At 40.4% G+C, this 14786-nt stretch overlaps 1 protein-coding gene across 2 annotated transcripts in view; it reads right to left on the reverse strand.

Moving 5' to 3' along the window:
• The window catches only part of ago3b (argonaute RISC catalytic component 3b), a 41842-nt gene that overhangs the window by 26027 nt on the left and 1029 nt on the right, over positions 1 to 14786 (reverse strand). The gene's annotated exons all lie outside the window — the stretch shown is intronic.

The raw sequence follows: 14786 nt of genomic DNA on the forward strand, positions 1-14786 counted from the left end.
AGATCTATTAAGAAAACCCTTTAATACTGTGTTTGTGCAGAAAGAATACTGGGAAATACTGTTCTACATTACCATTTAAACACCTATAAATACCTGAAACAGTCAAGTTAGCAGACATTATCTATAAGTAATTGAATGTAGCTATATAAAAAAAAGTGTTAATTAAAACAGTCCATGTAAACGCTTAGTCCATATCAGATACAAATGTGTTTTTAGAAAACTACAAACATCACAAATATAAATCATGTTTATAACCATGTGATAGAATAACCTGAATAAACTGTAGAGATGAAACATCACACAGTTTCACTTTTTACCGGAGGGGAAGGAGGCGGAGCTACACGGTTTTGATGGACAGGTCTAGCAGCCAATGGAAATACTCATTACAAAGCTAGCGTGATTTCATTCATCTTTTCATCAACACGTACAAAAAGTGAAAACCGCTAAAAGTAGTTTATCATCGGACAGTTCATGCGCTTTACATCCTAATTCATCTGAAATACAGTTAATTACCACAGAGACACACATGTATGTGGCAGAAACAGCCAAATAAAAATAGTTAGATAAAAATTTTTTAGTCTTGATTAATTTTTTTAATCGTGATTAAAATTTTAACGCGTTTAAACGACAGCCCTAATATATATAAAAATATTTTTTTTTTTTTTTTGTGCGCACTTCTTATCGGTGGTAATCCACCCATTCCGCTTAGCAGAAACAAACACAGACATCTCTGCACAAGAGAGGATTTTTCTGAAACTAAATGCAATGCAACCACAGTATGTCTCGTCCCCGTAGTTTTTTCTCTATCACGTATTACCGAGAGGAATGGAATGGAATGGAATGTAAGCCCAGTTTGGCTACATGTTATACAACAGATGATTTATTGCAATTATTTTAAACTATCTTTGTTATTAAAATATACTTGTTGTCAATTTGTATACTTTTGACAACAATCTTTTTTTCTCATTTAAGTGTTGTTCGAATCAGATGATTGTTCATCATTGATATTAATATCGGGGCTGTACTGTATTATAGTTACAGTAGCGCCTCTCGCTGCCTGAACAAAAGAATGAAGAGCCATTTTTTTGAACGGCTCTTTAAAAGGAACCGAGCCAAAAGATCCGACTCCCTATCGCAGAATTCACTGCGATTTTTTTAGCGTTTATGTGAGCGAATGTAGCGAATTACAATTCCTAATACAAAACATACTTAAGTAAAAGTAAAATTACTGGTTGTAAAATCTACTTTAAAAAGTACAAGTACACAAAAAAACTACTCAATTACAGTAACGCGAGTAAATTTAATTCGTTACTTTCCACCTCTGGCAGAAGTATTTATAAGCATAGGTTATGATGCCCAAAATTTTATAATGGACCGTCCAACCACCTCATGGTCAGATGTCCACATGTATTAAGGATGTATTAACTGATATGTTTATTATTCACTGCATATTAGTCCAGTTGTGCTCAGAATATCGGCTTTCACAGATGTGACATCATCTCAAAAACAAAAATCACTCACTTGTTTTCAAAGCTGGTTTGCAAATGAAGAATATCGATTCATTCTGAACATCTACTCATACTCGGGCACTTGAGTCAGAATGGTGTGTAATGTTTTTGTAGCTTTTAGGGGACTTTTCCTTTCACGTCTTTGGTCTTGCTGTTTGAGGACCAAGTCATGGTCTGAGAATGCTTAGTCAAGCCTAGAGAAGATTTCCTGTAATCTGCTCATCATGTAGGGGCCGTAAGTAGGGTGGAAAATTCAACCAAAATCCTGAGACAGTACACAACATGCTGATCTAGACTTATAGTTGTGTGTAAGTTTGGGTACATTTGGTGAACACAGATATTTTGATCAATAAAATAAGTAAGAATTCTCTGCATATATTTTCCAGCTTGTTTTGAAAAGGATTTCACAGCTTGCAAAGACTTCTTGAAGCCATGATGTGATGTTTACTCGCATTTTAGACATTTCTCCCACTTTCTCTTTCCAGTTTGGAAAGAATCCTGGGCCATCTTGGTGCTCAGCATGATGTTTAAAATCTACCCACAGATAATCTACTCGTTTCCAACTCCATATTTCTTGCACCGTTCCTGTTCTGGTTGGACTGCCAACCATCTCCTTTCACCAACCAGTGTCAACCAGTTCCTGCACAAAGCTGAAGGGTCATGTACGGCAAGTCACGCTTAGGTCTATTGAATTCCCCTACTTCATTGAGTAAAATGTGCACACACAGACCACAGACTCTTGTAAAAAAACAAATAAAAATATACACCGATCAGCCATAACATTAAAACCACCTCCTTGTTTCTACACTCACTGTCCATTGTATCAGCTCCACTTACCATATAGAAGCACTTTGTAGTTCTACAATTACTGACTGTAGTCCATCTATTTCTCTATATACCTTTTTAGCCTGCTTTCACCCTGTTCTTCAATGGTCAGGACCCCCACAGAGCAGGCATTATTTAGGTGGTGGATCATTCTCAGCACTGCAGTGACACTGACATGGTGGTGGTGTGTTAGTGTGTGGATCAGACACAGCAGCGCTGCTGGAGTTTTTAAATACCGTGTCCACTCACTGTCCACTCTATTAGACACTCCTACCTAGTTGGTCCATCTTGTAGGTGTAAAGTCAGAGACGATCGCTCATCTATTGCTGCTGTTTGAGTTGGTCATTTTCTAGACCTTCATCGGTGGTCACAGGACGCTGCCCACGGGGCGCTGTTAACTGGATACATTTTGGTTCGTGGACTATTCTCAGTTCAGCAGTGACAGTGAGGTGTTCAAAAACTCCATCAGCCTTTTATTCACTCATACCAGCACAACACACACTAACACACCACCACCATGTCAGTGTTACTGCAGTGATGAGAATGACCCACCACCCAAATAATATCTACTCTGTGGTGGTCCTGGGAGAGTCCTGACCATTGAAGAACAGCATAAAAGGGGGGATAACAAAGCATGCAAAGAAACAGATGGATTACAGTCAGTACTTCTGTATGGTAAGTGGAGCTGATAACATAGGCAGTGTGTGTAGAAACAAGGAGGTGGTTATGGCTGATGGGTGTATGTGATGTCTCTGTACTGTCTTGTGAGAGGACTTGTTTTATTGTCTTGGGTAGTGCTGGAAAATAATTCGATATCGACATATATCGCGATAGAAAATGTTTCAATAACGGTGATATGATTTTTAAACAAATTCGATCGATATGCATTACATCAGTGCGCTTTGCCCGTGTTAACCACCAACACAATTACAGAAAAAGTACTAGTACTGAGTACTAATACCAGTTATTAATACTATATGGCGTCACATCAATGTCAAAACTAGCGCGTGCAACTTTTAACAAGCAAATTGTGCTCGGCTGCGCGCGAGAAGTTTTTGCGCTTGAGTTTTGAAAGGGGCGGTTTTGACAGTTTGGGGGCGGAGTCAGGGCCTCCGGGTTCTCGTATACGGGAAGATATACTACTCGTTACTGTACTTCTTATTAGTTGTGGCGCGCTACGAATAAAGGCACCAACGGGATATTCGCGTTCCACTGTTGCCAGATTGGGCGGTTTTCCTCCTAATTGGGCGGTTTTTTTTCAAAAACAATTTAATAGCATTTAAATAACACTTCTATTGAAAAGAGAATATTCAGTTTTAAGAAGCCCCAACACTGTAGTAATTAAACACTATTAAAAGTAAAGTCAATTTTCAATGCTGATTTGGCTTAATAGTGTTGGTCAGAATGTATCATATTCTTGAAAGAAAATTAAAATTTGTTTCCATGCATTCACACTGGCATGTTCTGGGGTTCAAATGAGTCTCATCAGTACACACAAGTTTGCAATAAAATGATCAAGTTTTGCAAAGGAATATCTTTGAAATTCTGTTAAGGTTATAGGCTATATTTTAGTTTTTCACAGGGAAAATGAGAAAAAACAAAAAGCTTATTATGCTAGGCTTGATGTAATTCTACATGGCGCTCACTGCCTGTATAGGTAAACGAGTGAGTGACCAAAACACTACTGGATCAACAGCTACTAGCCACATACAAAAATAAGGTATCAGACAGTTTCTGTGCCACCCCTGTGTGAGCAATGGTCTCACTTTGGCCACCCCTATGGAAATTGTCTGGCTTTGCCACGGTCCACAGTTGAAAAAGAAGCAGACGAAATAGCTGATAAGAGAGGAAGGACTAATTCAGTCGTGTATTCAGCTTGTATTTCTTGCCAGAAACCAGAAAAGAGGTTTGCAGGTACAGCCATCCAATTTTGGTGTTTTTGGCAGTTTTTCTGACATTTGTGTTATTCATATCGATATTGGAATTATATCGTAAAGACCGAAATTAGGAGTTATATCGTGATATAAATTTTAGCCATATCGTCCAGATCTAGTCTTGGGTAAGTGAAGATGGTGCAATTAACCAAGATTTACAAAACGTTTCACAAAGAACCAGGTGCAAATGTGTTACATTTCCATCAAGGTTCATATTTTGACTCCTGACTATACTTCTACTTAGCTTCATTTCACTGCATTAGATTACAACACCTTCTGGGCACGTTTGAACCTAAAGTTATGTTCACAAGATCCAGCTGCCCTCTAAAGGATCATGTAACAAACTGAATTTATGATACTGGTGGGATTTCCCTGAAAGGAAAGTGGCAAAGGGAACATGAGTGAAAAAGCTCCAATATCAAAAGGTTTTCAATGATATGACTGGTAAAGACGAGGCTACAAGAGATGAACAAAAAGGCAAAAGTGAACTCAAGAGTTTCCTCCAAATGCTTAAACGTCAGTGCAACTGAAATCAACACACCACACAACCCACAGCTTACAGTTACACCTGCCTACATACAAGAAGGTTGAAAGAAAGATTCCGAAAAAGAAAGTGTAAGTAACAAAACGTCCCGCTTTAAATGTCAAGACACAATGTCATAGAATATTCTATCATTTGTTTTGACTCATCTTCTTTTAAGACATTCTGATGAGCTTCTAAACTCCTAGGTAAAATAAAATAAGCCAGCTGCAAAACTGCGCTGTTAGATGTTAGTTATAAGTATATGTTCGTATATACTTTTTTTTATTTATTAGAATTGTCAAGTCAAGTTTTTACACACTTTGGTTACATCATGACAGAAACGGTAGTTACTTGTTGCACAAGATTGGTCATGGACAATTTTGTATCTCCAACAGACCACTGAAGTCGTGTCGTCATTTTGGTCCCGTTTTAAGTGAAGTCTCCTCTGATCTAGGTGATAAAGACAAGGAACCAAGGGTGATCATTGTATATGTGGCTGCTCAGCCCAGCCGGCAGGCAGAGCTGAGATTCGATACGATGTATTCGAGATCCCAGCTCTGGTTCCAGCGTGTGTTTTCACCGCTGCGCCACCTGAGCGGCGTGCTAAATTATTTTTAATACCTGTAGCACCCAGCTGACCACCACTTGCTACATGAGGGTCATGGTGCTCTCCGCTTCAGTCGGCATAATCAGATTCGAGGTCTCGAGAATGTCAGAGGTGCTGTCAACCTGGCGGGAGGCTGTGCCTGAGGGAGGAGGTTTGACGTGTGTTTCTATAGCTATGGCCTCTGCTGGCTAGTCCACGCCATGTTGTTATGCCCATATTTGGTAACCCGGGTGTAAGAGAAATTTTGAATGGGAAAAATGAATTGAGATTTTTTAAATTGCCTCTCTCGCATCCTGTAGTCATAAAAAATCTTCCAAAGCTGTTACATTTTGTTTTATGGAGATTCTTCTGTCTATTATCACTGGATCCTCTGAATTATGAAGTCGTTAAAGAGTCAAAATATGAATATTGCTACATGTAAGCTAATGCTACTGCGCACTGAATTGACGTCACTAGACTGGAAGCCTCTTAAATAACCGCACGAAGCAGCGCGATTCACCAGTGTAACTGTGGTGTGATATTCACAGTTTTATAATTTATAAATATAAAGTTTTACTTTATATTTTTAGTAGCTAGCTACATTAAAGTAGAAAGCAAGGATGGTCGGGTGTTACGCCTTTGGTTGTACTCAACAAACTGGAGGTACTGCGGGCTGCTCATTATAGTTCAGTGACGTCTAATTAATGCGCAGTAGCTTTCATGTAGCATTATTAGTATTACGACCCTTTAACAACCTCGTAATTTATAGGATCCAGTGATGTACAGGAGAAAAATGTACATCGGACAAAACGTATAGGGTTCTGAACATGTTTATTTAGCACAGGATGCGTTAGAGACGATTTTTTTAAAACCCCGTTCATTTTTGCCACAGGAAATCGGGCTTAGACCCGGGTCTCCAAATATGGGCATAACGAGGACTACAGAATGATGCACGACTTCAGCTGTCTATTTACCTCACTTGCACATCTTTGGACTGTGGGAGAAAACCGGAGCACCTGGAGGAAACCCACGCAGACACGGGGAACTCCACACAGAAAGGAGCCAGACCGCCCCACCTGGGGATCAAACCCAGGACCTTCTTGCAGTGAGGCGACAGTGCTACCCACTGAGCCACCGTGCTCCCCATATGTCCATATACTTATGGTATTAGACCTGGTATTTCTTTGCATAGCTTAAGCTGAGCATGCAGTTCTAAACAATGTTCAGAACTAACGTCTAACGTGCTAATATTTTTAAGGGAAGAAAATATTAGTGTAATGTTAGTGTAAGCTTTATATACAACACAAGTCAAACTCAAATCCGGCCCGCCGCGTCATTTTGTGCCCCGCGAGAGCTCAAAAGACGAACGATTGTCTTAAAATACACTGTAAAATCGTACATAAACTGCATCTCCCACAACGCATGTCGATTTTGTGACCCGCAAAGTGACCGCATCTCGCCCTAGATGGCCGTGGCTGAGACGGTTTTCCAACAAGTGATGTTGAGAAATATTTACAAATAATCCCAACATGTACAAGAAGAGAAAATTGAAGCAGAAGGAGGTAATTTAATGAAAGATGGGAACGTGAATACAAGTTTGTGCTTCAAGAAGAAAAACCGGTACGTCTCTTGTGTTATGAGGCCGTGTCTGTGGTAAAGGAGTACAATATACATGTAGATATACATTATAAATATACAGTTTGACACCAAATACAGAATTTAGCCTCCAACAAAAACAACAAATTGTCCAAGACTTAAAAGGCAGACTGCAATCACAGCAGGATACGATACAATCGGCCCTTCGAGGGCCACCATAATGTAGATGTGGCCCTCGGTGAGAATGAGTTTGACACCCCTGATCTACAACATTTAAATCTATTTAAGTAAGTTTCCCTGTTTCTAGCTTTTTGTCCCCCAACTGTTCACTGCAGCAACAAGCAGTAATGAGCAACTGGTGGTACAGGTCTCAGGAGTGCAATTATTTGTTAATAGGATTATTAAAAGTAATATTGGGTTTGGCCCTTATTTACCCAGGAGTGTACGTTACATACACACAATCAGCTTGATATCATGGCAAATAAACTCTGTGTCTAGGTATGTCTATTCTTTCTAGTGGTTGGTTTTTATACAGATGCTCGTTTTCTCTAAAGCATGTCTTTTGGTCCCGTTTTAAGTGAAGTCTCCTCTGATCTCGGTGATAAAGACAAGGAACCAAGGGTAATGAAAACACTGATTATGTATATTATGTATATATTTTCCAGGTCAGTGTGTCATGCTTCCTCTCCACCAATGCGATCCCTGCTCTGATAGAGGAGAACGAAGCTAACCCTCCGACACGTGGGCAGCAGCCGTATGCACGTATGTAACACAATCCAGAACTATTGTTTCTCTTACACAAACATTGTAGCAGTCTGATGCGTTTACTAGGTGTTTACTTGAGATGGACCGATCGGGGTTTTTGGCACTGATTCCGATCTCCGATCTCCTTTCAGGGACATCGGCCGATAGCCGATTCCGATCGGGGGGGGGGGGGGGGGTAAATAAACTTAAAAAGAGCCTCACAGTAAAGATAAACCGGACCAGCGCTCGCGCGCGTGTGTGTGCCTTTAAAAGAGACGCAGTTACAGAGTTACAGAGACGCAGAGTTCACAGTATCGCTATAAGTGATTCATTGATTCATGAGTTGATTCGTTTTTATGTGAAGCGTAAGTTTCTCTTCTCAGTTATCTCTCCGTGTTTACTGTTATTAATTAAATGTCGTGGTTTTAAATAAACACCAGCTACTACAGAACATTTTGTGTGACTCTCTTACATTAAATGAATAAACTTTTGCCTCTGATTGGCTCTGTAACGTTTTCTGTTCTCATCTACATCACAAGTAAGAACCGCTTCCGATTTACTAAAGTGAACCACGAGTTTATATAACGTGCTGATAGAATCGACTCAGATGTGACCGGGTTGAAATATCTTTTTAAAGTAAATATTACAATCAGCAAAATTACATCGTAAGAGCTTTCACGATGGTTTCTGTACGATTGTTGATGAATGGTGATGTGATGGTTGGTGCTTCGTAGCTCAAAGTCTGGATCAATACACTGAGCTGTTAACTTAACATGGTCTTTATATATCACACGATCGGATTGGCTACTTTTAGGAAATATCGCCGATCGCCGATAGCATATTTTGATAAAAAATCGGCCGATACCGATTCGTAGCCGATCGATCGTCCCATCTCTAATGTTTACTAGTCCAGTACTTTGACCACTAGGCTACAACCATACAACAACACCAATATCAGCCATATAATTACCAAACGTTTTGTTTGTTTGATTGTTTTGTTCAATGGACCAGGTAAAAATGTGTAACATTTCGATCAAGGTTCATATTCCTACTGATGCGTACTGATAGACCCACCAAAGATGCCCTATTTGATAACCAACACTCATTCTACAACACCTACAACCTGTATTTCTTTAACCTAAACATGAAACATGTTATAGATTAACATCTATAACAAACTAATTATGTGTCTAACGGGCTTTTTAAAAACTTCTCAGACATTTAGATCAAGATTATCGTCATCATCATCGGCCGCTCAGGTGGCGCAGCGGTAAAAACACACGCTGCAACCAGAGCTGGGATCTCGAATACATCGTATCGTATCATATCGAATCTCAGCTCTGCCTTGCCGGCTGAGGCTGAGCGGTCACATGAACAACGATAGGCCTGTTGTTCAGATGGGCGGGACTAAGCCGGATATGGGTCTGCTGGCTGATTTAGAGGCGCCTACGCAGAGATGAGGAAAGAGTGCTCTCAGGGTGTGTCTCTCCGTACACAGCGCTAGGTGGCACACCACTCGTCGATGTGTGGGTGATAAGGTGCATATGGCTTGCTGCCCAGGTCGGAGGGGGTGTGGGTTAGCTTTGATCTCCTCGGTCAGAGCAGGGATCGGCATAGGCGGAGAGGAAGCATGATGCAATCGGGCAATTGGACGCGCTAAAAAGGGGGAGAAAAGGGGGAGAAAATGCATTAAAAAAAAAGATCATCATCATCATCATCTAAAATCTAGAATAGGACTAAGCTTGTAAAAGTAATTATAAAAAGAAATTCAGAATAGGTGTTGACACCTAAAGTGAACTCTGGTCCTTTTGTACAGTTCCCAGAGAGCCATTGCTATGCCAACTGCACCCATGTACCCTCTCACCATGGCAACTGAGCCATATACCATGCAGCCCAATAAGAAAAACAGGTGCTTTTATATATAGTTGTAGGAACAGCAGCATGAACAAGTCACGAAATCATTCCTACATAATTGGCATATACGTTTGTGAGTCTGGAAATTTAATACTGGCAGTGATACTGGCACGTAAACCTGGTGCACGTGCACCCAGCTCATCCTGCAGTTTAATAAGCTGATATACAGGCTGTACAGGTTGTGTTTCCATCAACACTGGACTCAACGGAGCCATAGTCTGCTTCATGTAACGGACAGATGAAGAAATGAAAGTAACTGATGTGAATGCAGTTGATGAATCGTGCACACACACACATCTTACATACATACAAACCATAATTTATACAGTTCTTTACAATTGGGCCTGTCCTAATTCATACAGGTAAACATTATGGACACCCGAAACAAAAGATTAAAAGCCCTGAAGCATTTATTACTACAAGGCTCGGAAAATGACAACAAATATGTACCTGATCCTCAAGCACTGTTTCTGTGCTAATAAAATAGCTCGTCTCCAAACCCAGGTTCAAATGTATTTCTTATACACTGATCAGCCATAACATTAAAACCACCTCCTTGTTTCTACACTTACTGTCCATTTTATCAGCTCCACTTACCATATAGAAGCACTTTGTAGTTCTACAATTACTAACTGTAGTCCATCTGTTTTTCTGCATGCTTTGTTGTTATTATTTTGCTGGTGGATCATTAGCACTGCAGTGACACTGACATGGTGGTGGTGTGTTAGTGTGTGTTGTCACAGCAGCGCTGCTGGAGTTTTTAAATACCGTGTCCACTCACTGTCCACTCTATTAGACGCTCCTACCCAGTTGGTCCACCTTGTAGATGTAAAGTCAGAGACGATCGCTAATCTATTGCTGCTGTTTGAGTTGGTCATCTTCTAGACCTTCATCAGTGGTCACAGGACGCTGTTGGCTGGATATTTTTGGTTGGTGGACTATTCTCAATCCAGCAGTGACAGTGAGGTGTTTAAAAACGTCATCAGTGCTGCCGTGTCTGATCCACTCATACCAGCACAACACACACTAACACACCACCACCATGTCAGTGTCACTGCAGTGCTGAGAATGATCCACCACCTAAATGGTACCTACTCTGTGGTGGTCCTGACCGTTAAATACATACCTTTTTAACCTGCTTTCACCCTGTTAGAGAAACAGATGGACTACAGTCAGTAATTGTAGAACTACAAAGTGCTAGTCAACTCCACTTCCCAATTGTAAATTCCCTGCTGATTGCACAACCACGATCTAATCAAAAGGGGAGCCGGATCACCAAACACCCCTCTAATTTGTGTCCAAGCTATTAGAGGGGTGTTTCCACACAGAGCAGTTTGGCATATGAAGAGTCACGCCAGGCTCTATGTGACAGACTTCCCACCTGCGCAGGCACCCTGACCAGTCCTGGAGATCGCATATTGCAGGGTGTCACCGAGATGTTGTGACGTGAGCGCCTGCAAATGTGTTAGTTTGATCAAACCCACCTGCTCAAAGTGTGTTCGTTAATGGAAAAGATTACACAAGAACATCTGAACTTTTATACTAATGCCAAGTTCACACTACACGACTGATCGGCGATAGGGGGTTTCACACTACACCATCTATCACCAACTGGAATCGCAGGCGAGCTTCTCTGGTCTCCCAAACTACGTTCCGTCACGAAAACAAACGTGAGAAGTGACGAAAGTTTTAACGATACCACGTCCAGAAATGCACGTCAACAAGTAGCGAGCGATCAAAGTTGTTTGTGTGCTGATGTGCAGCGTAAAATCAAAGAGGAAAAATAAATGAATCTGAGTGGATTTGGCTACATGAACAGGATGGATTCTTCTATAGTGAGTTAGAGGTTAATGCAACGTTGGTGTTATGTTTTGTAGAGAACGATAAGGTCAGAAATACTGTAATACTTGTGTGTGCCGATATATTCTGATATAAACTATATTACGCCCCTGTCCCACCTTTTTACAACGCCTCCCCTGCGTTTCCCCTCACCCCGTATCTTGCGTTCTCATTGGCTGTTCGACATAGCACTTATTGCCAGTCGGGCAACTCAGATTCAGATATCTGACATGCTAGAAATCTCGCTTCGGTCACCGAGCGCTCGGCAAGCCACTCGGATCGAGTTGTTGAGTAGTTCACACATAGCGATCGAGAACCGAGTTTCGATCGTCGAGCGAACGCCGAGTTGCTCCCGAGCCGGCAAATCTAGCGCCGACCAGTCGGCGAGCGAAAATCAGGGCAAAAATCGTGTGATGAATTTTAAAAAAAATCTAGTTTTCAATCACATCTGACATTTTCTTACATGACTGTGACAGTATATCGTCCAAGCTATTGTGGGTTAAGGGCCTTGATCAAGGACCCAACAGTGACAAACTGGCAGTGGTGGGGCTTGAACCAGCGACCTTTTAATTACTAGTCCAGTACCTTAACCCCTAGGCTACAACTGCCCAAACTACAAATACGTAATGAAAAAAAGTCAAGAAAGCGTGTTCGCTAGTGGTCTGAGACTTTAAGTCAAGGTAGAAGGGTGATAACAGTTCGTTTACATAATAACAGCTCACTGATCGACTTACAGCTGGACACTGCAGCTGCATGTCTGTGACGCGCCAGGTGGCCTGTCAAAAAGTCACCATGGACACAGGCGCTCGGCAACCAGGTCCGCTACCTGTTGCATGTTCGCACCTGACCACCTGCGCGCGCCACCGCCGAGCCGAGGAGGAATGACGTCAGCGGCACGGTGTAAAAATCAGGAAGCTATGACCAGCCGGTAAACCCAGAGAAGCTCCTACATACTGTCCACTCAAATACTGACAATAAAGACTAAGGTGCACTACAGCAAAGCTTCTGGTCCTCACGCACTGAGCAAATAAATTCATTCTGATGATACTTTGTGTCTCTACACAGAACACCATGTTTAACATGTTAATGAATCAAATGTTTGGTTCCAACCAAGTGCCCTTTGTTTAAGAAATAAATCTAGTCATTTGTTAGACGAAATGACGTAATTCGGTTCATTTCCCATCTAAAAACTACAGTTCACATGCTCTAATTAAATATCCGAGTCCTGTTTTTAAGTTTAGCAATTTAGATGCAGCCAGGACTTGCTTGGATTGTCTGTACACATTAACACAGATACACAGAGTAACTAAGACTAAAGTGCTATGCAAAAAACGAGTCCTATGCAAACAGTTCATCTTCCAAAATACAGGAGACACATAAAACACCTTAATGGAAAACCCACCCACGCAGACACGGGGAGAACATGCAAACTCCACACAGAAATGACCGGGACCGCCCCACCTGGGGATCGAACCCAGGATCTTGTTGCTGTGCGGCGACAGTGCTACCCACTAAGCCACTGTGCTGCCCGCTGGGTGGTTCGTACACATAAACACAGATAAACTTTGTAAGGTCCTGTGCAAAAACGAGTCCTATGCAAACAGTTCATCTTCCAAAATACAGGAGACACATGAAACACCCTAATGGATGATGTTCTGTTTGGATAAAATATTAAAAGTGAATTTATAAAAGTGAAATAATTTGGACTGTTTTCTAGTAGGATAAAAAAAAGCTGTACAATCCTTTGAAGCTTTAAATAATAGTTTTTTTTCTTCCCAAAACAGGACCAATTACATCACTGTGTATGGATCAAGCAGGGGTGAAAACTTGACTGTATAAAGTACAGTTCTGTGACTGTATGTATACACAGTGACATAATTGGTCATAGATAGATAGATAGATAGATAGATAGATAGATAGATAGATAGATAGATAGATAGATAGATAGATAGATAGATAGATAGACAGACAGACAGACAAGTAGCTAGGTAGGTAGATACAGACAGACAGACAGACAGAAAGACAGATAAATAGACAGACAGATAGATAGATAGATAGATAGATAGATAGATAGATAGATAGATAGATAGATAGATAGATAGATAGATAGATAGATAGATAGATAGACAAGTAGCTAGGTAGGTAGATACAGACAGACAGACAGACAGAAAGACAGATAAATAGACAGACAGACAGACAGATAGATAGATAGATAGATAGATAGATAGATAGATAGATAGATAGATAGATAGATAGATAGATAGATAGATAGATAGATAGATAGATAGATAGACAGCTAGGTAGGTAGATACAGACAGACAGACAGAAAGACAGATAAATAGACAGATAGAAAGATAGATAGACAGATAGATAGATAGATAGATAGATAGATAGATAGACAGATAGATAGATAGATAGATAGATAGATAGATAGATAGATAGATAGATAGATAGATAGATAGATAGATAGATAGATAAGTAGCTAGGTAGGTAGATAGACAGACAGATAGATAGACAGACAGATAGATAAGTAGCTAGGTAGGTAGATAGACAGACAGACAGACAGATAAACAGACAGACAGACAGACAGATAGATAAAGTAGTTAGGTAAGTAGCTAGGTAGGTAGATAGACAGATAAATAGACAGACAGATAGATAGATAGATAGATAGATAGATAGATAGACAGATAGATAGACAGATAGATAGATAGATAGATAGATAGATAGATAGATAGATAGATAGATAGATAGATAGATAGATAAGTAGCTAGGTAGGTAGATAGACAGACAGATAGATAGACAGACAGATAGATAAGTAGCTAGGTAGGTAGATAGACAGACAGACAGACAGATAAACAGACAGACAGACAGACAGATAGATAAAGTAGTTAGGTAAGTAGCTAGGTAGGTAGATAGACAGATAAATAGACAGACAGATAGATAGATAGATAGATAGATAGATAGACAGATAGATAGACAGATAGATAGATAGATAGATAGATAGATAGATAGATAGATAGATAGATAGATAGATAAGTAGCTAGGTAGGTAGATAGACAGACAGATAGATAGACAGACAGATAGATAAGTAGCTAGGTAGGTAGATAGACAGACAGACAGACAGATAAACAGACAGACAGACAGACAGATAGATAAAGTAGTTAGGTAAGTAGCTAGGTAGGTAGATAGACAGATAAATAGACAGACAGATAGATAAGTAGCTAGGTAGGTAGACAGACAGACAAATAGACAGATAGACAGACAGACAGACAGACAGACAGACAGACAGACAGACAAACTATAAAAATTCAACAATA

This window comes from Trichomycterus rosablanca, chromosome 2, assembly GCF_030014385.1.
Source record: "Trichomycterus rosablanca isolate fTriRos1 chromosome 2, fTriRos1.hap1, whole genome shotgun sequence".
NCBI lineage: Eukaryota > Metazoa > Chordata > Actinopteri > Siluriformes > Trichomycteridae > Trichomycterus > Trichomycterus rosablanca.